At 49.5% G+C, this 25372-nt stretch overlaps 1 protein-coding gene across 1 annotated transcript in view; it reads left to right on the top strand.

The window, feature by feature from the left end:
• Positions 1–15339: 15339 nt before the first annotated feature.
• Positions 15340–25372, top strand: part of MGAT5B (alpha-1,6-mannosylglycoprotein 6-beta-N-acetylglucosaminyltransferase B) — an 81067-nt gene continuing 71034 nt past the window's right edge. Inside the window, exons 1-2 of the mRNA XM_027518550.1 lie at positions 15340–15422; positions 24363–24404. The gene's annotated coding sequence lies outside the window, so the exon portion shown is untranslated. The remainder of the gene's footprint in view (positions 15423–24362; positions 24405–25372) is intronic.

Here is a 25372-nt window from a genome sequence, read left to right as displayed (position 1 = left end):
ACAGAGGTTCACTGTGTCTTCCAGTTGTGGGGGGCCTCAGAGTCGCTGGGAGCCTTGACCTCGTGTGTCCCTGTCACCATGGTTTTCAGTCTCCTGGGTGATCTGAAAGCATGTCTTTTTTTTTATTATTATTTTTTCGATGTGGACCATCTTAAAAGTCTTTATTGAATTTGTTGCAATATTGCTTCTATTTTATGGTTTGGTTTTCTTGGCCGTGAGGCTTGGGGGATCTTAGCTCCCCAACTAGGGATCAACCCACACCCTCTGCCCTGGAAGGCGAAGTCTTAACCAGTGGACCACAGGGGAAGTCCCTAATAGACTTAATTTTTAAGAGCAGTCTTAGTTGATTGCAAAATTGCGTGGAAAGTACAGAGATTTCCCATATGCCTTCTGCCTCTACAGATGCACAGCCTTCCCCACTATCAGGATCTCTACCAGAGTGAGACATTTACGAACAAACTCCGACCTTATCCCCCAGAATCCACAGTTTACGCCAGGGGCCGCTCTTGGTGGCTCTGTGAGTTTGGACAAAGGTACCAGGGCATGCATCCAGTACTATCATATCATATAGAGCAGTTTTGCTGAAGTTTACTTTTTAATGCAGATTGCAGACCATGGGGAACACTTTTCATGTCAGGATCAGCTTGGTGCGATTTCCATGCAGCTTCACCCAGCATCTATAACTTTGGTCAGTTATCTATTTTTTAAAAAATATTGATTTGACTGTGCTGGGTCTTAGTTGTGGCGTTCAGGAACTTTAGGTTGCAGCATGCAAACTCTTAGTTGTGGCATGTAGAATCTAGTTCCCTGACCAGGGATCAAACCCCGGGCCCCCTGCATTGTGAGCACGGAGTCTTAGCCACTGGATCATCAGAGACGTCCCTGGTCAGCTGTCTAGTAAATGTACATTGTTTGTTCTGAGGCGGAACAAGTGAGAGACTTGCAGTAGGTCACTGTAAAATCCTCCCAGCTGTATGAAAAATGCTTAAGTCATGCTCACTTATTGAGATAAATTCAGCAACTACCAAGCACCCACTATGGTATGTGTGCTTGTGCTGAGTTGCTTCGATCATGTCCGACTGTTTTTGACCCTATGGACTGTAGCCCGCCAGACTGCTCTGTCCATGGGATTCTCCAGGCAAGAATACTGGAGTGGGTTGCCATGCCCTCCTCCAGGGAATCTTCCTGACCCAGGAATCAAACCTGCATCTCCTGTGTCTCCTGCATTGCAGGTAGATTCTTTACCTACTGAGCCACCAAAAAGCACCCCCGCCCCCGCCCCGCCCCCCACCTACAGTGTATTAATACACCAATACACTATGGTGTATTAAGGAGCAAAAGTCACAGTGCTGCCCTCCTAGAGTGCTCAGTCTACACAGCATCATTTAGAGATCGGGGCACGTGTTAACTACAGACAAGGGGTAAGCCAGGATTTGCCCATGGAATACAACAGAACTTTCTTATGAGAGGATGCACTTGGCTTGCAGGTCCTAGCAGGCCCTACAATAAACCAGTCCGGGCAGAACTCCAGATGCCAGACCATGGGGCAGATGTCCTCTTCCAAACTTCCTTCTGCCCTCCTGGGGTTGATGCTTGCCCCTACGGGTAGGAGAGTAAGAACGACAAAAGGGAAACCCAGGTTCTGGTTCCTGTTGGGGGTCTTTAGGCTGGCCACTGGCACTCCCAGACAGGGTTTTCTCATCTGATAAGGAGGGTTTGGACACAAGGGCCTCTGGGATTTCTATTTGCCAGGACAGATTCTTAAAAAAAAAAAACAAACCCACACAAAATGTATTTATTTATTTGGCTGCTCCAGGTCTTAGTTGCAGCATGCGGGATCTTAAGTTGCGGCAGGTGGCATCTAGTTCTGACCAGGGATTGAACCTAGCCCCCCTGCACTGGGAGTGCAGAGTCTTAGCCACTGGACCACCAGGGAAGTCCCTGCCAGTACAGATTCTGCTTGTCATGAAGATGGGGGCCCTATAAGACCAGGTCCACTTCAGTTTGTTTTCATGTCCTTTGTCAGCCAAATACCCCTAGTCCTTAGCTAGAGCTTCAGGTGAATTCCAAATGCTTGGTCAGAAGTTTCAGCCATGGCCCTGTGGCCCCCTAGTTCTTACTGCTTGCCACATTCATAAGTTCCAGGTGGAATGCATCTCTTTCCAGATAGGGAGTGTGCAGGAATTACTGTGCTGGTTTCAGTCTTGAAGGAAAGAAACCTCAAGGAGATTGTGCTCCTGTCCCCTCGTGCCCTGCAGAGGGCGTCCCGTTCTTGCAAATGCACCCTGGTGGTGGTTGCCTCTTTTCTGTGTGGCTGGAGACCAGACCCGGGATGTGAGAGGACTCGAACCGATGCCGTATAAACCTGGACTCAGCCCTTGAACGAAGCCCCTGCTGCACTGACTCTCCTCTTCGTGCACTTCTCCTCTGAGCCGCGAAGACATCCATCCTTGTCCTGTGGGCTATGCTTTGCATTCTGTGATATTCCTATTTAAGTCCCTGCATTTGCAAACGGTCCCTCTCGTTCATCTCCTCTTTCAAAGGCACTGAGAACTCCATTCATGGAAAATAGAAAAGTTTTCCAGTTATTACTCTTTTGAAAGTGGCTTTGCCTAAAAACATAACATACAAGCTCTAGGAGGAGAGATTCATTTGGCCCTGTTGCCCTTGACCTAAGAAGAAAACGCACAGGAAGACTGCGGAGTAACAATTAAAACCAATACATAAATTCATTTTTAACCAAGCTTTAGAATTCCTAGGAAGTACAGTAGAATAGGAATGTATATAGCCTTGGTGGTGGTGGTTTAGTTGCTAAATCATGTCCAACTCTTTGTGACCCCATGGACTGTAGTCCGCCGGGCTCCTCTCTCCATGGGATTTCCCAGGTAAGAATACTGGAGTGGGTTGCCATTTCTTTCTCCAGGGGATCTACCCCACCCAAGGATTGAACCCAGGTCTCCTGCATTGCAGACAGATTCTTGACTGACTGAGCTTCCATGGAAGCTGTATATGGGTTTAGAACCATTTATCCATAATATCGCTGCTGGCTGCTACAGGGAGGCTTGGGGTCTAAATGGTGGCGCAGAGAAGGGGCCCCAGTGCATCCTCACGGGACTTCCTTACTGTGCAGCAGTCACAGCTGGGGGTGCAGAGGGGAGGGCGGTCGCAGTGCCTTTCCCCAGTCCTCTGTGCTCTCTGTGGTCCCCTGTGCCTTTCTCCATGAGCACCGTACATACCCCTAGGCTGGCTCCAGGGGTCACTTTCCTAATAAGGTTACTTGCACAGGGTTCAAGAAGAGGACAGATATATTTTGGGGGACTGCCATTTGGAGAAGACTCTTGAGAGTCCCTTGGACTGCAAGGAGATCCAACCAGTCCATCCTAAAGGAGATCAGCCCTGGGTATTCTTTGGAAGGAATGATGCCAAAGCTGAAACTCCAGTACTTTGGTCACCTCATGCGAAGAATTGACTTATTGGAAAAGACTCTGATGCTGGGAGGGATTGGGGGCAGGAGGAGAAGGGGACGACAGAGGATGAGATGGCTGGATGGCATCACCAACTTGATGGACATGAGTTTGAGTGAACTCCGGGAGTTGGTGATGAACAGGGAAGCCTGGTGTGCTGCAATTCATGAGGTCACAAAGGGTCGGACATGACTGAGCGACTGAACTGAACTGAACTGAACTGAACCATTTGGAGAGTGTGCATTGGGGTGCAGCTGCAGCTGGGTTTCTGAGCTATCTTCCCTCCCAGGATCCTCTGAAAGGTGGACCACTTCTCTCACACCTGCAGGCTCCCTCTCCACCTACAGCCTCCTTCCTCACCTGGTAAACCACTCCCAGTCTTAAACACAAAACCAACCGAAGATCCTTTTCCTCAAGACCACTCTCCCTGGAACACCATCCATTTTCCTCCGCTCAGAAAGGCGGTCTGTGTCCCTGGTCTCCCACTGGGTTCTGCACCGTCTCAGTCTGGGCCTGCCTCCTGAGGGGCTCCCGTGACCATGACCTTCGCTGCTGGATGGAGCCCCTGGGATTCTCCATCTCTTCACCACATTTCCTGGGTTGGAGGCTTCCTTGCCCTCTGGCCGTGGAAGAGATTCCCACTGGGAATACGTGGACCACCAGGGGTCTGTACTGGGGAGAGTGGCTCTCAGCTTGACCCCTCTCCAGCTACCTGTCGATTTTGAGAAAGGTACCTCTTCTCTGACTTCCCTGGTGGCTCAGACGGTAAAGCATCTGTCTACAATTCAGGAGACCCAGGTTTGATCCCTGGGTCGGGAAGATCCCCTGGAGAAGGAAATGGCAATCCACTCCAGTACTATTGCCTGGAAAATCCCATGGACAGAGGAGCCTGGTAGGCTACAGTCCATGGGGTCGCAAAGAGTCAGACACGACTGAGCGACTTCACCTCTTCTCTGGTCCTTGGGGGCTTCGCGGGCTGTGGAGACTATCGGATTGTGGGGTTCAACATGTGTGCTGTGACTTTTATGGCTAGGGGGTCCTCCCAGGGAAGGGGAGCTGGACTTCCCTTTCCTCTCGACTCTGCTCTTTCGTTGACGTTTATCTGTTTGACTGCATCAGTTCTTCGTTGCAGCACTCAGATCTTTGTTGCTTCATATGGAATCTTTCACTGTGGCCCACAGACTCTGAGGCATGTGGGCATCTTAGTTCCTTGTGTCTCCTGCATTGCAAAGTAGATTCTTAACCCCTGAACCACCAGGGAAGTCCCTTCCGATTCTGCCTTGAGGATGAGACCAGAGGGTGGGGAACGAGGCCCCAGGTTCCCGAAGCCCTGGGGTCTTTTATTCAGCACAGCCTCACCCTTCCCGTGTGACTGAGGTTTCTTCCTGGGAATCTCCAGTGCTGGAGAACCAAGCCCCACGCCCACTGGAGGGCGGGCGCAGCTCTGCTGCTGAAATTCTACGCAGATTAATGAAAACAGGGGAAAGTGTTTCTCCTGAACTATTCTCCAGCTTTCAGAAAGCAAAACAATCAATGCAGGATCTTGTTATGGAATATCAGAGCCTCTTTCTGAGGGGTGGGCACATGCTCCAAGACAGGGGATTTTTTTTTTTTTTTTTCCTTTTGGCCAAACCCTAAGATCCCCCTGGTGGCTCAGATGTTAAAGAATCTGCCTGCCAGTTCAGGAGACATAGGTTCGATCCCTGGCTAGGGAAGATACCCTGGAGCAGGGAATGGTTATCCACTCCGGTATCCTTGCCTGGTAAATCCCATGGACAGAGGAACCTGGTGGGCTACAGTCTATGGGATCACAAAGAGTTGTACACAACTGAGCAGTTAACACTTTCACACTTACTGTCCTCTGACCAGGGGTCGAACCTGGGCCCCCGGCACGGGAAGCTCAGAGTCCTAACCACTGTCCACCAGGGAAGTCTCATCCTAGGGGTTTATTGTTGGGGAGAAGTGGGGCCCCGGATGGCTCTGATTGGCTTCATCTCAGGAAGCCTCAGGGATGCTCCCTGTCTCATCAGATGTGTGGAGTTAGTCCTTAACACCAGAAGAGAAGTGCCTTTCTGGGGCAGGTCTGTAGGGAAACGCCTTAGAAAGTTCCCTCCATGTGGAATGGACAGCCTCGTATTCTTTTTTTTTAAAGACAAGGGTCCTCCTCTAGGGCAGCTTCCCTCAGAAAGACCAAGGACAGAATCTGTATAACCCAATCTTGGACATCCCATCACTTCTGTGCTTTATTAGAAGCAGGTCCCCTGGTGCAGCCCACACTCCAGGGAAGGAGACCCCAGAGGACATGGAGGTGAGGATCACAGGGCCACCATGGAGGCTGCCTGCCTATGGGAATGTATATGTGTCTGGGGGCGTGTGAGTTTGGTTCTGCAGGAGCTATTAACACCCGCAGATTTATAGGTCAGGAGCGTTCTGGCTATCTGAAAGAGATAGGCCTGCTCGGTGGCCCATTAATTTATTTGACTTTATCATATTGTACACTTTGCCAACAACTTGTTTCTGCCTGCGATACAGCGTCCAGTTAAAATTCACAAATTGCAGATTTGTAAAATGGGAGGTTGCAGCATGGATAAGAAAATGCCAGCTCTGAAACATCAGATGAAGCGTTGTTTGCCAACCGTTGTAGGTTTCTAGATGGGAGCTCTGCCTGAAGGATGGGCAGGTGAGACTTCACCCCCAGGGCAACTAAGCCAGACCCTCATGAATGCAACCACAGGATGGTGCTCAGCCTGGAGACGTCAAGGTCCTAGACGGAGGGTTCTCTCCATTGCCAGTGCTGGTAAAAATGACTTGGCGAGGCTCAGCTCTGACCACAGGGGTCAACCCCCCTGAGCTGGCCTAACTGGGAAGGAAACTGGGGGAGGGTGAGCAGGAATAAGGCTACTGTCTTCCCTTTCCTGAACAAAGACATGTTTTAAAGCACCTTAGAATCCCAGGAATTTACAGGGCCCTCAGTCCCATTCTATTCAATTAAAGGGAGCCCTAGAATGACTGGGCTTCCCTGGTGGCTCAGATGGTAAAGAACTCACCTGCAATGCAGGAGATCCGGGTTCGATCCCTGGGTGGGAAGATCCCCTGGAGAAGGGATTGGCTACCCACTCTAGTATTCTTGCCTGGAGAATTCCATAGACAGAAGAGACTAGCAGGCTACAATCTACGGGGTTGCAAAGAGTTGGACATGAGTGAGAGACTAACACTTCCACTAGAATGCTGCTGCTGCTGCTGAGTCGCTTCAGTCGTGTCCGACTCTGTGCGACCCCATAGACCGCAGCCCACCAGGCTCCCCCGTCCCTGGGATTCTCCAGGCAAGAACACTGGAGTGGGTTGCCATTTCCTTCTCCAATGCATGAAAGTGAAAAGTGAAAGGGAAGTCGCTCAGTCGTGTCCGACTCTTAGCGACCCCATGGACTGCAGCCCACCAGGCTCCTCGTCCATGGGATTTTCCAGGCAAGAGTACTGGAGTGGGGTGCCATTGCCTTCACCAAAATGACGACTTTAAAAAATTGTTTATTTGGCTGCACCAGGTCTTAGTTGCGGCATGTGGGATCTAGTTCCCTGACCAGGGATCAAACCCACGCCCCCTGCCTTGGAAGTGCGGAGTCTTAACCAATGGGCTGCCAGGGAAGTCCCTACTTCTGCTTCTTTATCTTTTCCTCCTTCTCCCATGATCTATTGCCCCACTCCCCCTGGCTCTTCTGGGCATGTGATGTGGTAGAAAGTACATGGATGTGGGACAGGACAGACCCTTTGTGATTCTGGCCTCATGACTTGCCAGTGGTCAGACCTCAGTTTTCCCTTCTATAAAGTGAGGACAATATCGCCTATTTTGTGAAACTGTGTGAAAATTCAGTTATTTACACAAAGAGTCTGGCAGAATTACAGACGTGTGAAGTATCAAGCTTCCCCTCCCTTTTCCTACCCCCTAAAACAAAACAAAACAAAACCCTGAACTTCTCTTCTAATATTGAATGCTGATTGTTGATTTGGGCTTATTGTGGAGGAGCATTTCTTTCTTCTTTTTTTTCTAATTTTTAAATGCACTGTGTAGCATGTGGGTTCCTAGTTCCCCGACCAAGGATCAAACTTGTCTCCCCTGCAGTGGAAGCATGGTGTCTTAACCACTAGACTGCCAGGGAAGTCCCTGAAGGGGCATTTCTTTTGTGTGGAAAGTGAGGGACACAGGAAGGTTACGCGTGTGTGTGTGTGTGTGTGTGTGTTGGTGAGGCTGGGAGAGTGGCGCTAGGAGAAGGAAAGGACAGAGCGCTGCTCTGATTTGCATTTCATTCCAGGAATGTCTCCCTGCAAGTGACATGCTAGGGATACAGGACATTGATGAAATCCCCTCCCTGGAATAGCCCTAAGCAGCTTCCCTGGTCCCTTGTGCGGGCACAGTGGCAAAGGAGCCATACAGAGTGTTATGGACTGAGTGTTCCTGTCCCCACACTCACAAGTTGAAGCCTCAATGCCCCTGTGATGATAATGGGAGATGGGATCTTTTCAAAGTAATTAGGGTTAGACAAGGTCACGTGGATGGAGTCCCCATGATGTGATCAGTGTTCTTACAAGCAGAGACATCAGAGCTTGCTCCCTGTCTGTACCCTGTGAAGACACAGCAAGGAGGCGGCTGTCTATAAGCCAGGCAGAGAGCCCTCACCAGACCCCAACCGTGCTGGCACCCTGACCTCGGACTTCCAGCTGCTAGGTCTGTGAGACAATAGATTTCTGTTGTTTAAGCCCCCAAGTCTATGGTGTTTTGTTATGGCGACTGAGCAGAGAGCCTTCCAAATGGCCCCTCTGGGAGCTTCTGCCTTGCCCGGTGGCAGCTGCTATCAGTACTATTACATGGTATCATTTTCTGCTTGAGGCTGGGACCCTTGGATCGACGAGGATGCATCCTTCTTAGGGAGAGGTTGTTGTTCAGCAGAGGTAGGAGGTGAGGAGACACTATTGGGTCATAGTCCCTGACATTTGGTGTTGGTTTAGTCACTAAGTTGTGTCTGACTCTTGCAATCCCATGGGCTGTATAGGCCACTAGGCTCCTCTGTACACGGGATTCTCCAGGCAAAAATACTGGGATGAGTTGCCATTTCCTTCTCCAGGGGATCTTCCCAGACCAGGGATTGAACTCAGGTCCTCTGCGTTGCAGGCAATTCTTTACTGACTAAGCCACCAAGTCCTTTGGCGGCCTCCCAGGATTGGGAGAAAGGCACAAAAGTTGATTAAGACCCAGGGTGAGGTCAGATACAGGAGTCTTTGGGCACTGATTGGATTATGTTCTTTCAGTGGCCACCTGCAGGTTTTGTCCCTGTAGAGTCCTAAAGGCCTCTTGGGGGCTCAGTTACAGAGGATGGCCACTCATCTCGAGGAGAAGTCCTCCCAGCCTGGGGGTGCTGCCCTCATCATTGATCCCTGTGGCTTCAGCAAGGACCCCCAGAGAGTGGTCTGTCTGTCCAGGCTCTGGCCCTGCACCCCAGAGCACTGCCCAGCCCCTGTTATCCTAGGGCCTCAGAAGATCCAGGGGCCAGGCAGCCCCCCAGCCTGCTGAGCCCTGGGGGACATCAATCCCCACCCTCACACAGACACATCAGCACTGCACCTCCCTCAGAGATGTTCCCTTTGTTGCTAAACTTATTTCTGCCTTGTCTGTGTCCAATTATGCTTATTTTCTTCCACCACTTGCCTCTGCGCAGGGGCGGAGAAGGGAACAAAAAAGGGAAACTGATTTGCTCTCATTGTGTCCACAGAATGCACATTTTCTTTGTGAGACTGAAACGTCTGGGAGTCTGAGCTTTGAAAGCTCATCTTAAACGGTCTAATTGTCTGATCTCAGTCCTGGTTTGGCGTCTTGCGTTTGGCATCTCGTGGATTTGAATTGGGAGAGACAGTGGAGGGGGTGCTGGGGGATTGCCTAACGGGTGGATATTTTTAGCAAATCGAAGTTTGCTTTTCTGGGTCAATTCTTTCCTCTCTCATCACCACCTCCCAACCTGTGGCATCCGGTCTTGTCACTTCCCATTGCGTCTAGGACCTGGGGCGAGGCTGCCCCGGTGCTGTTCAGTTACAGGATGGATGGCACAAGTCTGACAGTGTCCCTGGAGAACCCAAACCAGGGGCTCTGCCCAGCCCTGTGCCCAGGGAAGAGGATGCATGTTGATTGAGTCCCTGTTTGTGCCAGAGACTAGGGGACAGGGGCTTCATATAAGTCAGCATTTCTCAAAGTGGGGTCCTCATGAAGCCTGTGAGTTTGTCTTTTTCCTTCTTTTATTTTGATTTATTTATTTATATTTTTGGCTTCCCCAGGTGTTCGTTGCTGGGTGCGGACTTTCTCGAGTTGCGGCAAGCAGGGGCTACTCTTTGTTGCCTCGCCTGGGCTTCTCATTGCAGTGGCTTCTCTTGTTGCGGAGCACAGGCTCTAGGCTCCTGGGCTTCTGTAGTTGCAGCGTGTGGGCTCTGTCCTTGTGGTTCCCGGGCTCTAGAGGACAGGCTCGATAGTTGTGGTGCATGGGCTTAGTTGCCCTGTAGCATGTGGGATCTTATTCCCCAAGCCAGGGATTGAACCTGCGACCCCTCCATTGGCAGGCAGATTCTTCACCACTGGACCACCAGGGAAGTCCTGGAGCTGGAATTCTTGAGCAGGAGAATTTGGCCGGTCACACGGATCGGGAATTGCTGCTCTTGCTTTGGCCTCATTGAGTCAAGTGGGCCCTCTCTGCTCCCTTATTGACGGGGCCCCACCCCACCCAGAGCATCCTTGGGAATACTTCCTGTTGGACCCGGGCGAGTGCCTGGATGGGTCCTTTGGTACCCTTAGGTTTCAAACAAATGCAAATGGAGGGCGCAAATGAAGCTGCTCCTGGGGAGAGGGGCTGAGGGCCCTCATGAGTAGCAGCTGGCGGCCAGCTGGCCCCTGTTAGGAGGGTGGCGGGGAGATTTGGGGTGAGCTCTGACCAGGGTGCAGCCAGGGCCTTCAGGATGGTCTCACCTTGACTCTTGCCCAGTGACTCAGTGGTAAAGAATACGTCTGCAATGCAGGAGACTCAGGAGACACAGATTCTATCCCTGGGTCGGGAAGATCCCTTGGAGGAGGGTATGGCAACCCATTCCAATATCCTTGGCTGGAAAATCCCATGAACCGAGGAACCTGGTGGGCTACAGTCCATGAGATCGCAGAGTCGGAGCCGACTGAAGCGACTGAACACGCACTTACACCTTGGCTCGGGTCTGTCCTGAGCTAAATGTGAGGACCTGGGCTGCTGTCGGCCCACTTCGCTGCCCCCTCCCCTTATTACAGAGCAGCAGCAGCAGCAAACCCACCTCCCTGGGAGCCTCAGCGAAGAACCACCCTAATTATGAGGTGAGAGAGCCTCAGCCCTGCCTTCAATATCTCTAATTATAGCTGAGGCTCCAAGGAGCATTCACACTAATCTGCTCAATGCACACACACTCCCCACCCCTCCCCCACCTCAGTTTCTAACTTTAACCCCTTTGCTTCTGGAGGTGGGGGGGTGGGGCAGTTTTCTGAGCGGGCACCTGTTGGGGACTGAATTGTGCCCCCCTCCCTGTGTTTACATGCTGAAACTGTAGCCTCCAGCACCTCAGGATGGGACTACTGGGAGACTGATCTTTACAGTGATTATATTATATTAAAATGAAGTCATGGGGACTTCCCTGATGGTCCAGTGGTTAGGGCTCCTCTAGTCCACTCCAGGTGGCATGGTTTCCATCCCTGGCCGGGGAACTAAGATTCTGCATGCTGTGTGGTGCAGCCAAAAAATTAAATAAAAATTTAAAAATGATAAAATAAGATGAGGTCATCAGGGTGGGCCCTAACCCACTATGACTGGCATCCTTTATAGGAAGAGGAACTGAGAACATAGATGGACACAGAGGGAAGACCCCCCCCCACTGGCCGAGGGTCCTGCTAGCCAAGGAGAGAGGCCTCAGAAGAAATCAGCTCTGCCCACACCTTGATTTCAAACTTCTAGCCTCCAGAATTGTGAAAAGATAAATATTGGTTAACACCTCACCCTGGGCTTCCCAGGTGGCTCAGTGGGTAAAGAATCTGCCTGCAGTGCAGGAGACACAGGAGATGCAGGTTCGATGCCTGGATTGAGATGATCCCCTGGAGGAGGGCACAGCAACCCACTCCAGTATTCTTGCCTGGAGAATCTCATGGACAGAGGAGCCTGGTGGGCTATGGCTGTCCACAGAGTCGTGAAGAGTTGGATATGCCCGAAGCTACTGAGCACGCATAGCACCCCACCCCACCCCGGCCTTTTGTTTTATAACAGCTCTGGGAGCCTGATCCAGGCCCTAGGAGGGGAGACAACCTTACAGCTAGTGAAGCAGGAAGGGCGTTCCTTCCGTCTGAGGAGGCTCCACAGAGATGTCAGGCTCCAGGCCCCGCCTGTGGTCAGCTGGTCACATAGAGCTGGGCCTTCTCCTCTGGCCTGGCCTCCCAGTCCAGTGACATTGGAGGGAGGGGCTCAGTTATGTATCTCGGTCGGTCTACGCATGCAGGTGTAACATGTGCTCATGAGGACACGTTCCATATACCTGCTCCTCTACGTGTTTGGTGTTGGGTGTGTACAGACGGGAAAGATGGATCAAGTATCAAGACTGAGTGTCAAGACTGAATCCCCCTCCTTCCCATGAAGCATGTAATGTATCCTTTCTTTCTTTTTTTTTTTTTTAAATCAACTTTATTGAAGTATCACCTGCAAAATTCAAATGCATGTTTTAGGTATATCAACAACATACTCACCTTGTCATCAACACTAGAATCAAGATATAGAGACTCCCCCCCCCCCCCCAGCCTTATAGAGGTGTAATTGTTGAATAAAATTTTGATATTTTTAAAGTGTGTGCATGCTAAGTTGCTTTAGTTGTGTCCAACTCTGTGCAACCCTATGGACTGTAGGCCGCCAGGCTCCTCTGTCCATGGGATTCTCCAGGCAAGAATACTGGAGTGGGTAGCCATGCCCTCCTGCATGGGATCTTCCAGATCCTGGGACTCTTGTGTCTCCTGCATCAGCGATGGTTCTTTACCACTAGTGCCACCTGGGAAGCCCTTTTATATGCTACTTCATGGTGATTTGATATACGTATGTGGCTCAGCTGGTAAAGAATCTGCCCTCAATGCAGGAGACCTGGGTTTGATCCCTGGGTTGGGAAGATCCCCTGGAGAAGGGAAAGGCTACTCACTCCAGTATTCTGGCTGGAGAATTCCATAGACTATGCAGTCCATAGAGTTGCAAAGAGTCGGACACGACTGAGCGACTTTCACTTCACTTCACATTGTGAAAGGCTTCCCACCATCGAATTAATTAGTGCATCCATCACCTTACATATTTAATTGTGTGTGTGAGAACACTTGAGTTTTACTTTCTTAGCAGATTTTAACTATACACCACAGTATTATCAGTTATTGTTGCTGTTTACTTGCTAAGTGTGTCCAGCTCTTTTGGGACCCCATGGACTGTAGCCTGCCAGACACCTCTGTCCATGGGATTTTCCAGGCAAGAATACTGGAGTGGGTTGCCATTGCCTTCTCCAGGGGATCTTCCCAACCCAGGGATCAAATCCATGTCTCCTGCATTGGCAGGTGGATTCTTTACCACTGATTATCAGCTCTAATCACAGTGTATTGTGAGATGCTCAGACTTACTGGCCTTCTTCATCTTGTAACTGGAAGTTTGTACTGTTTTTAGCAACCTCTCCCTGTTTTCCCCACCCCTCAGCCCCAGCGGCCACTCTTCCACTCTATTTTTATGAGTTCCTTTTTTTAAGGTTCTGCATATGAGTGATACTATGCAGTACTTGTTTTCTTTCTTTTTTAAAAGAAATATTTAATTATTTGGCTGGACTGAGGCTTAGTTGTGGCATATGGGATCTGATTCCCCGACCAGGGATCAAACTCCAGCCCCCTGTACTGGGAGCACAGGGTTTTAGCCACTGGACCAGCAGTCCCTTTGTGGTTTTCTGTCTGATGTCTTTCACCTAGCACAGTGCCCTCCGGGTTCATCCATGTTGTCACAAATGGCAGGATTTCCTTCTTTTTTGGATTGTTTTTTGGCCATACCGAGTGCCATGTGGGATCTTAATTCCCCGACAAGGGATAGAACCCAGGTCCTCGACAGTGAAAGTATAGAGTCCTAACCGACGGACCATCAGGAATTCCCAGGCTTTCTTTCTTTTTAAAGGCTGAATGATATTCCATTACATATGTATTATTTTCTCTATCCTTCATCTGTCAATGGACACTGAGATTGTTTCCCTGGCCTTGGCTATTGCAAATAAGGCTGCAATGGACATGGCAGTACAGATAATTCCTCCAGATAGTGATTTCATTTCCTTCATGTGTATCTCCAGAAGCGGAATTGCTGGATCCCATGGAAATTTTTACTTTTTCAAGGCACCCCCCGTGCCGTTTCCCATGTGCCTGCACCAGCTTACTTTCCCACCAACAGTGCACGGAAGCTCTTCCTCCACATCCTCACCGGCACTTAGCTCTCGCCTCGCCTTCCTTGCTTTCTTCAGTTTTCCTTTCGGCTGCACTGGTCTTCATTGCTGAGTGTGGGCTTTCTCTAGCTGCAGTGAGCGGGGCTGCTCTTCACTGCGGTGCGCGGGCGTCTCGTCATGGTGGCCTCTCGTTGCAGGGCATGGGCTCTAGGGCACGCGGGCTTCAGTGATTGTGGCTCATGGGCTTGGTTCCTCCGAGGCATGTAGAATCTTCCCAGACCAGGAATCGAGCCCGGGTCTCCAGCACTGGCAAGTGGGTTCTTAGCCACCGTACCACCAGGGAAGTCTGGCTGTTGATTTTTTGATGTTAGCCGTTCTAACAGGTTTCAGGTGGTATCTCACGGCGGTTTTGCTTGGCATTTCCCTGATGGTTAGTGATGTTGAGCTTCTTTTTGTGTCCCTGTTGCCCGTTGGTATGTCTTCTTTGGGAAAATGTCCATTTAGGTCCTTTGCTCATTGTTATTTTATTTCTTATTTTTATTTTTGGCCGAGCCATGGGGCACATGGGATCTTAGTTCCTTGACCAGGGATGGAATCCATGCCTCTTGCAGTGGAAGCATGGAGTTTAACTGCTGGACTGCCAGGGAAGTCCCCCTTTGCGCATTTTAAAATTGGATTATTTGATCTTAATTATGTTGAATTGGCTCATAGTGTGTTTCAGGTCTGCTATATCCTTCTAATTCTCTGTATATTCGTTCTATTAATTTTTGAGAGCTTGATACTGAAATTCCAACTGAAAAATCTTAATTTGTCTACTTGAAAAAATTGTAATATATGGTGGAACTATATGTAACCTTGTTCTGTATTTTCCAAATCTCCTGTAAATGTGTTATCATATTTTCACAGTTTAAAAAATAAAAGAAAAAAAATTTTTTTTTTTTTTTGCTATTGAGTTGTATGAGTTCCTTGTTTTTTTGGTTTTTAACTCCTTAGTGGATACATGGTTTGCAAATATATTCTCCTGTCTCAGAGGGTGCCTTTTCATGTTGTTGCTGATTTCCTTGGCTGTCTAGAAGTTGTTCTATATTTGTAGAAGCTTTTCAGATTGACATCACTCCGCTTGTTTATTTTCTCTTCTGTCCCTTTCGCTTTTGCAGCATGCTGTTTCTAGCAGGATGTCAGAATATCAATCAGTGTCGGGTCAGGGCAGGAGCCGCCGCACTCGGCTCGTGTTTCCTTGGGCATGGCCGTCCCGGGTCATCTGTTCTGTGATGTCAGAGACTGGGGCAGAGTGCTGTGGCGCCGATGGCTGGCTTCCGGCGCCTGCAGGTCTCTGGGCCTCTGAGTCATGCTGTTGCCCCCCCCACCCCCCCAGGTCCCAGTCATGCCCGCCGGCCACGCTCATTGTTAGAGACCTTCAAAAGGTCACTGCCAAGTCGTGATGTCCTAGATACATTGTGGGTCAAGATGAGAAGCAAGGTGAGTCTTCCCCTTGGGAGGGGCACAGCCCAGGGAAGCCACCCTCAGGAGGAGTCATGGGCGCTGGACTGTATTATGGGGAGGAGAGATGGGGGCTGGATGCGGACATGTGCTGTGCTGTGCTTAGCAGCTCAGTTGTGTTTGACTCTTTGCAACCCCATGGACTGTAACCTGCCAGGCTCCTCTGTCCATGGGATTCTCCAATACTGGAATGAGTTGCCACGCCCTCCTCCAGGGGGTCTTCTCGATCCGGGGATTGAACCCAAATCGCAGACAGAGTCTTTACCATTGAGCCATCAGAGAAGCCGGGATGTGGAGATAAGTCACCAGAAAGACGTCCTTTGGGACAGATTGGAATATGCAGGCCTGGAAAAGGGAAGGCCTGGAGACAGCGGCTGCGGTCAGGCCCCCAGGGCCTGGTGTGCCCACTTTACTGTGGGTGGGGAGCAGGATTTCTGCTCTGGGGCGCCCCCATCGTGACCATCCTGGGTGGATTATGCAGACTGTTTAGTCCTTGCCTGACTCCTGGGACGCTGGACAGTTCTCTGAGGGTCTGGCTGCCTACAAGGCCTCTCTGGGCATTGACCCATCTGGACACTGCAACCTTCACCCAAGCCAGCCCCGTGACTATTTTGCCAGAGGGGTTCTAAGTTTTTAGACAATTTGTTGCCAAGGGAACCCATCAATATTGCATAAACTGATTTCTGTTTTGGATGGAGACAGTTTTTATTGGATTTCCACTTAATCCCCATCTTTGTGGTTCCCCTGTGTCGGGGGTTCCAGAGATTGCCCCCACATTTAATGATTCACTAGAAGGACTCACAGGTCTTAACATAGAGTTGTACCCATGACCAAGGCTTATTACAGCAAAAGGACACACAACTGAATCAGCCAGGAGAAAAGACGCAGGTGGAGTCTGGAGAAATCCATGCACAGGCTTCTGATGGCCCCTTCCTCCTATAGGGGTGGGGGTGCAGACCATGCTCCTTCCCCAGCAATAAATGCAGTAATATGTGCGCAGTGTGTCTGCCCATTACAGACTGACCCCCTAGGGTTTTCACTGGGGAATGGTCACAGGGGTGTCCATGCTGAGCAACCATCAAAGTTTCAGAGTCCTCTGAGCATGGCAGATGGTCATCACAAACTACATCATTTGGACAAGCAGGGCGGACACAGTGAACCCGCCTTCTCAGCCAAGGAAGGAAGGGATGGTTCAAGTGCCAAGTGCCCAGAAGCTGGCTCAGACCAACTATTTTTTTTTTTAGAGTAAAATAAATGGGGTTTTTATTCACTCAGTTTTTTTTTTAATTGAAGTGTAGTTGATTTACGATGTTGTGTTAGTTTCAGGTATACAGCAAAGTGATCAGTTCACTCACATATAGCATACATAGAGTCATGAAAGTGAAAAGCGGAAGTGTTAGTCACTCAGTCCGACTCTTTGGGACCCCATGGACTGCCTGCCAGGCTCCTCCGTCCATGGGATTTCCCAGGCAAGAATACTGGAGTGGGTTGCCATTTCCTTCTCCAGAGGATCTTCCCAACCCAGGGAATGAACCTGAGTCTCCTTCTTATCAGGCAGATTCTTTACCACTGAGCCTCCTGGGAAGCCCCCGTCCCTGATGTGAGGATAAGGCTGAGACTAGACAGGTCACACCTGTGGGACAGGTGCCGACAGGTGGGGCTGAGTGCAGCTCAGGAGCAGGGCGGGATTCTCTGAGATGGCTCAACGTGTTCCTGGAAAGTCTCACAAAATGTCTCTGACTTCCATGATGTGAGGGAGAGAGACCAGGAGGGGGCGCACTTCCATGCCCACCCTGCCCCAGGGCAGCTGCAAGAAGGAACGAGCTGAGGGGATGGGGCCCCAAGGAAAGGTGGGGGCCGGGCCTCACATGTGTGCCCTCCAGGGTCCTGTGAGAGACTTCATGCAGAGGTGACAAGCTCCTCTTTCCTCAGTGTCAGCTCACTGGGCCACCGCTTTCTCGAGTATTCCAAACAAGACCCAATTCATTATCATCTTACACATTGATTTGTACATATTAAAAAAAGGGCCCTCAGCTCGGAGAATTGCTGGGCTCTGGGATGACTGATGGCTTTATTAGCTTGCTTCAGTTTTATATTTATCAAATTAAACCAGCAGCCAAGGGGCACTGGCTTAAGATTCTTTCTCAGCAGTTGGAGAAGAGAAGATGGGGGAAGAGACAAGGCTTATGACCCATATTTCAAGAGGAAAGTTTTAAGTACCTACAATAACAGGCTAGAGGCCCTCACAGGGACTTGGTGGGTCACAGGTCTGGGTCAAGGGCTGTCTTCACGCTGGGAATCCTGGGGCTCGGTCCCCATCCTCCACTTCTTCAGTGTTTGCCAATCAGAGCAGCATTTATTTGGTGTCTGGTCCACAGCTTGCTCTGTGCTGTGTCTACAAATATACAAGAGCCTGGAGGAACCAGTGGCCCGGGCTTGAAGACGAAATCTGGGTTCAAATCTTACTAGCTGTGTAGTTGGGAGCAAGCTGTTTATTTCATTTAAAAAATCGAGGTTTCAGTTCAGTTCCATTCAGTCGCTCAGTCGTATCCGACTCTTTGAGACCCCATGAATTGCAGCACACCAGGCCTCCCTGTATGATTCACGTCAAAATCACCCCTTTTGAGTATACGATCCAGAGGGTTTTTAGTATATCCGTAAGACTGCACAACTATGACCATTATCCAGTCTTAGATATTTTTATCACCCTACAAAGAAACCCCTACCCATCAGCAGCCACTCCCATTCCCCTCCCACAAGCCCACAGTAAGCATTAATCTGTGGCATGTGGGATCTTAGTTCCCTGACCGGGAATCAAACTTGAGCTCCCTGCACTGGAAGCCTGAAGTCTTAGCCACTGGATCTCCAGGGAAGTCCTTAATCTACTTTCTGTCTCTATAGATTTTTCTTATGTGACTGGCTTATTTTAACTTAGCTTAGTGTCCTCAAGGTCCAACTCCATTGTGGTGTGTGTCAGAACTTCCCTTTTAAGGCCAAATAATATTCCATGGTATGTATAGACCACATTTTGTTTATCCATTCATCCATTGATGGATGTTTGGGCTGCTTCTTTTAGCAATTGTGAATAACACTAGTCTTTGATATTCTACTTTCAATTCCTTGGGGTATATACCCAGAGATGGAATTGCTGGATCCTGTGGTGATTCTATTTTAATCTTTTGAGGATCATTCCTTCTTAAGGCTGAATAAATAGCATTTCATCACATGGATATGCCACAGTTTATCCATTCATCCATCAACAAGCAAGCTTGAGCTGTCCCCACTCCTTGGCTGTTCTGAATCGCACTGCTATGAAAGTTTGAGTACTGGCTTGTGGGTGTGGCTGTGTGCTCTTGTTTCTCTTGGGAATAGCCCTAGGAATGAAATGACTTCATCCTTTGAGTCTCGGTTGGTTTGTTCCTGAAATCGTAGTTGTGACCTTGCAGGCTTCATATAAATGGATGAGATATATACCTGGTGCAAGGTGGGTGCCCAAGAAATGGAAAATATTAATAAGACAGACAAGAGATCAGCACTTTCTGTGTATCAGGCCCCGTGAGAAGTTCTCAGGTGTAACCTTCACTTTATTTGTTGAACCATTTAAAAAATTGAAGTGTAGTTAACTTACAATGGTGTGATAGTTTCAAGTGTAAAACAAAGTGATTTAGTTATATAGACATACACATGTATGTATATACCAGTGAACCAGTGAAGCTGCTCAGTCGTGTCTCACTCTTTGCAACCCCATGGACTGTAGCCTACCAGGCTCCTCCATTCATGGAATTTTCCAGTCAAGAGTACTGGAGTGGGTTGCCATTTCCTTCTCAAGGGGATCTTCCCAATCCAGGGATCGAACCCAGGTCTCCCACATTATAGGCAGATGCTTTACCGTCTGAGCCACCAGGGAAGCCTGTATACATACGTATATACATGTACATGTACATATACATATATATATATTCTTTTTCAGATTCTTTTTCATTATAGATTATTATAAGATACTGAATACAGTTCCTTGTATTATATAGAACATGCAATTTTTTTTTAATTTTTAAGTTTTGGGCTGTGCTGGGTCTTCATTGCTGTGAGGGCTTTTTCTCTAGTGCAGAGTGGGGGCTACTCTTCGTTGCGGTGCGCGGGCTTCTCGTTGCAGAGAACAGACTCCAGAGGATGAACTTCAGTAGCGGCAGCTCTAGAGCACAGGCTCAATAGTTGTGGTGCACAGGCTTAGTTGCTCCATGGCTTGTGGGATCCTCCCGGACCCGGGATCAAACCCATGTCTCCTGCATTGGCAGGCAGATTCTTTATCACTGAACCACCAGGGAAGCCCAATAGGTGCAATTCTTACTGTAGAGATGAGGAAACTGAAGCTGAGGGTAACTTGCCCAGGATCACAGTTGGGCTGTGAATGCAGACTTGGAGCACAGGCCCCTCTAACTCCAGACTCACACTGTGAATGAGGGGGCAACTCGTGGGATCTTAGTTCCGTGACCAGGCATTGAACCTGGACTATGGTAGTGAAAGTACCAAGTCCTCACGACTGGACTGGACTGCCAAGGAATTCCCAGAACGAGGCAGCTGCGATCTGGGACTGAGCAGACCACCGCCCCCAACCTGCAGACTCTGCTGCCCTTTAGGTGCTCAGACTGCTCTTCAGGTGAGCAGACTCACTGCTTCCCTGAGCTGCCTGTCCCCTTGCGGGCCGGAGCCAGGCCATGCCCATGCTGTGTGCGTCAGTTCAGTCCAGTCGCTCAGTCGTGTCCGACTCTTTGCGACCCCATGAACTGCAGCACGCCAGGCCTCCCTGTCCATCACCAGCTCCCGGAGTTCACCCAAACTCATGTGCATCGAGTCGGTGATGCCATCCAGCCATGTCATCCTCTATCGTCCCCTTCTCCTCCTGCCCCCAACCCCTCCCAGCATCGGAGTCTTTTCCAATGAGTCAGCTCTTCGCATGAGGTGGCCAAAGTATTGGAGTTTCAGCCTCAGCATCAGTCCTTCCAATGAACACCCAGGACTGATCTCCTTCAGGAAGGACTGGTTGGATCTCCTTGCAGTCCAAGGGACTCTCAAGAGTCTTCTCCAACACCATAGTTCAAAAGCATCAATTCTTCGGTGCTCAGCTTTCTTTTCAGTCCAACTCTCACATCCATATATGACCACTGGAAAAACCATAGCCTTGACTAGATGGACCTTTTTTGGCAAAGTAATATCTCTGCTTTTTAATATGCTATCTAGGTTGGTCATAACTTTCCTTCCAAGGAGTAAGCGTCTTTTAATTTCATGGCTGCAGTCACCATCTGCAGTGATTTTGGAGCCCAAAAAAATAAAGTCTGACACTGTTTCCAGTGTTTCCCCATCTATTTCCCATGAAGTGGTGGGACCAGATGCCATGATCTTCGTTTTCTGAATATTGAGCTTTAAGCCAATTTTTTCACTCTCCTCTTTCACTTTCATCAAGAGGCTTTTTAGTTCCTCTTCACTTTCTGCCATAAGGGTGGTGTCATCTGCATATCTGAGACTATTGATATTTCTCCTGGCAATCTTGATTCCAGGTTGTGCATCTTTCAGCCCAGCGTTTCTCATGATGTACTCTGCATTATAAGTGTGCATGCTGCTGCTAAGTCGCTTCACTCGTGCCCGACTCTATGCGACCCCACAGATCGCAGCCCACCAGGCTCCCCTGTCCCTGGGATTCTCCAGGCAAGAACACTGGAGTGGGTTGCCATTTCCTTCTCCAATGCATGAAAGTGAAAAGTGAAAAGTGAAAGTGAAGTCGCTCAGTCGTGTCCGACTCTTCGAAACCCCATGGACTGCAGCCTACCAGGCTCCTCCGTCCATGGGATTTTCCAGGCAAGAGTACTGGAGTGGGTTGCCATTGCCTTCTCTGTAGCCAGGAATAGCACAGGGAGAGGGCTTCTCTGATGAAGAATTCCCTTACAATGCAGGAAACACAGGAGTGGAGGGTTCAATCCCTGGGTCGGGAAGATCCCCTGGAGGAGGGCATGGTAACCCACTCCAGTATTCTTGCCAGGAAAATCCCATGGACAGAGGAGCCTGGTGGGCTACAGTCTATGTGGTCGCAGAGAGTCAGACATGACTGAAGTCACTGAGCATGCATGCAGCACAGGGAGGCTGACCCTGGGGGTGATACTCAGAGTGAGTGGGGACTTGCACAGGGAAACCAGATGGGGAGGGAACTCTTTGGATGGCATGGGAGTGACTATTTCATGAAGGGAAGGGGGCCTGTAAAGTAAAAGTGGGGTACAGAAGGCAAAATGAGAGATGGCTCCAGCTGATCACATGTCAGGGTGGGCTTAGAAACTTCCCTGTCCCTGTACATATTCACTCATTCAAAATTTCTGTGCTGGATGTAGGGACTTTCCTGGCAGCCCAGTGAGTAGTTATGACTCCGAGCTTCCAACGCAGGGGACTTTGGTTAGATCTCTGGTCAGGGAACTAAGATCCCACTTGCTACACTTGGCCAAAACAAAAAACCCTTCTCTACTGGATGTAACTTGTATTAGATACTGTCCAGGACATTTGGGGCACATTGGTGAAACAAAGAGATAAAAAATCCTTCTCCCGGTTGGGAGGAGTGCATCGTTACCCTCCCGCATCTGCCGCCTCCTCACACCTCTCAGGGATCTAGAAAGGGTCACTGCTCTCCCACCACAAGCTGCGGCGTGGAGGCAGAAGCCGAGGAGGACTGATGAAGTGGGGAGGGAGTCACGAGGGGGCGTATACCCCTTGCCGCACTCCCAGGTGTTGAGAGGTCGTTGTCTCTCAAGGGGATGATCTCACGTGGGGTTGGATGCTAGGAGATCTTGCTAAAAGGGGACAGATTCCAAGCTGGTCTGAGACAGAACTTGAAATCCTCTGAGACATGAAATTCTGCATCAGCCTTGCCTGAGCAGAAACCAGAGAGAGGAGCCTTTGGGCAGTTGTTCTTTTGAGATGATCCAGGGGTGTTTGGGGAGCAGAAGGGGAAAACCGAGGCAGCTGGGTGGTTTTCTGTGTCAACAAGCAGCTCTCGGAGGTGGGGAGCTTTATTCCTGGGGGCTGCATTCTCTGAAGGATGCCTGCTCAAGTTAGTCTCCCAGGACCCTGGACCAGGGTTTTGAAAGCAATGAGTGAGCTGGGCTCTGAGGTCTGCCAGGCTTGAATTTGGAAGCTAGATCTGCAGTGAACCCTTGAGCAAGATACTTTACCTCTCTGAACTTCTGTTTCCCCATCAGTGAAGTGGAGTTTATGCATGGCGAGCATCAAGCTTTGCAGTATCTGGCAGTGGTGGCCCTTTTTAGACAGTATGTGGTTATAACAAATAGCCACACATGTAGTGACTGAAACCTACACAGATGTATCATTTTGCTGTTCTGGAGACTGAGTGTCCAAAATGCATCTCGTGGGGCTAAAGTCCAGGTGACAGCAGGGCTGTCTTCTTTCTGGAGGCTCTGGGGAGAATCCATTTCTTTGCCCTTTTCAGCTTCCAGAGGCTACATGCATTCTGTGGCTTGTGGCCTCTTTCTCCATCTTCAAAGTCATCAGTGTCTGGTCGAGTCTTTTTCATGCTGCCTCCTTCTAACATATTTAAGGACCCTTGTGATGACATTAGGCCTACCAGATAATCCAGGATGATCTCCTTATTTTAAGGATCCCTGATTTACAACCTTAATTCCACTTGCAACCTTGATCTCCTTTTGCCATGTAGCATAACACATTCACAGGTTCCTGGGATCTGGATATGGTCATCTTCAGAGACCATGATTCTACTCACCCCAGATAACTGCTCCCGTATTCCTACAGTGACCTGTGATGCATCTGGGGAACCTGTCCAGAAAGAAAAGGGGTCATTTTTTTTTTGGCTATGCCCCATGGCATGCAGGATCTTAGTTCTCTGACCAGGGATTGAATTTGTGCCCCCTGCAGGGAAATCTCAGAGTCTTAACCACTGACTGCCAAAGAAATCCCTTTTCTATTTTTTTTAAAGGGGTTATTTTTTTTTTAATTGCCCTACTAAAGAAGATTTAAATAAAAATAGCCATGTAGCCATGGTAACGGGCTTCCCTGGTGACTCAGATGGTAAAGAATCTGTCTGCAATGCAGGAGCCCTGGGTTCGATCCCTGGGTCAGGAGAAGGAAATGGCAACCCCCTTCAGTATTCTTGCCTGGAGAATCCCATGAACAGAGGAGCCTAGTGGGCTAGAGTCCATGGGGTTGCAAGGTGTTGGAAATGAATGACTAACATTTTCACTTTCACTTTCAGCCATGGTAACAAGATTTAGAATCCCTGAATTATTTCTAGGCACTACTAGGTGCTCAATAAATGGAATCTCACGATCAAGTTAAATGACAAGCTTGCCTTTGTCTCCAGTGCTGGGATGGGGTCCACTTGGGAGGGTCCCCTGTCTAGTCCATCCCAGGCTTCCTTGCCTGTCCATGCACACACACACACACACACACACACACACACACACATGCACAGACATAGATATAGCCGTGAACTTCCCTGAGGAATAAGAAAATAGAATAGCTGTGCTCCCGGCTCCCACAAGCTGTGAGGCAGAATGGCCTTCCGGCATAAATAAAAATAAACCCCAGACGCTGCTTTTCCATCGGAGGATTAACCTAAATGTTGTGAAACAGAAAGCATGAAATATGCATTGGAGCCACAGCTCTCCCCGCGCCTCGGCCACCCTGGCCGGCTCGCGGCTGCTTGTTCCTGCCTGGCAAGGCAGCTGATGATTTGTGCAGGGTGTCGGTAAACGTGTTATGACATTATTAATGCTCTGCTCCCCGGCAAAGGACAATGGCCTATTGCCTCTTAATGTGCTATCTGCAGCGGCAGTCGGAGCACATTAAATGGGGATTTCAGACACCACAAACCTTGCGTTTCTTTCTCTTCTCTTTCCACCCCAGGCCCCTGTGAGCTCCCAGAAGCCACCTGGAAGCCTTGAACAGGTGGGTATGTGGTCAAAGCTGTGATGTCTCTGGAGGCTCCAGGGGGGTCCATGATGGGCCAGGGAAGCCCCCAGGGAGCCCCTAGAGCCACTAGGACTCTTGTCCTTCCTGGGGCAGAACTGTGTCTTTGCTGGGGTTGGGGCCCTGGCCTCAGGGAAGCTGGACTGAGGGGTGGGCAGGGCTGGCAGGCTGCCTGCTCTGCCCTCAGGTGACATCTGCAGGGGGATGCTGACATCAGACCTCCGATGGATCCTATCGTTTTTGTACAATGTTCTAAAATGTTGGGCTTCCTTTGTGGCTCAGCTGGTAAAGAATCTGCCTGCAATGCGGGAGACCTGGGTTTGATCCCTGGGATAGGACGATCCCCTGGAGAAGGGTAAGGCTACCCACTCCAGTATTCTGGCCTGGAGAATTCCACAGACTGAATAGTCCTTTGGGCTCGCAAAGAGTTGGGCATGACTGAGTGACTTTCACTTTCATTTTCACCTAAAATATTGAGGAACTTCTCTGGTGGTCCAGAGGTTGACTTAGCACTTCCAAGACGGAGGCTGGGGTTTGATCCCTGGTTGGGGAACTAAGATCCAGCGTGCCTCTCAGTGTGGCAAAAACAAAAAAACAAAAACTAAAAATATTGATCTACATTTGTAAATGATGTGACTACACAAAAGAAGCCCAGGTTTCTAACCCCCTTGAAATAACGGCCCACAGTCACACAAAGCGATGGTGACACGTCCCTCCTTAGGGACTTCTGTTTTTCTGGTGGTCTCTAATCACTCCAGCCCCTTTCTATTAGGTCCCTGAGGTAGGCTGAACAGTACCCCCTTACCCAGCCCCCATTCATGTTCATCTGGAACCTGAGAAGATAGCCTTATTTGGAAATAAATTCTTTTCAGATGTAAATAGTTAAGATGGGGTCATTCGGGATTACTGTGAACCTGAACCCAATGACTGGGGACCTTCTGATAAGA

This window comes from Bos indicus x Bos taurus, chromosome 19 (genome assembly GCF_003369695.1).
Source record: "Bos indicus x Bos taurus breed Angus x Brahman F1 hybrid chromosome 19, Bos_hybrid_MaternalHap_v2.0, whole genome shotgun sequence".
In the NCBI taxonomy this organism is placed as follows: Eukaryota; Metazoa; Chordata; class Mammalia; order Artiodactyla; family Bovidae; genus Bos; species Bos indicus x Bos taurus.
The sequence above is the reverse complement of the archived record's forward strand: the minus strand, read 5'-3'. Positions and strand labels throughout refer to the sequence as shown.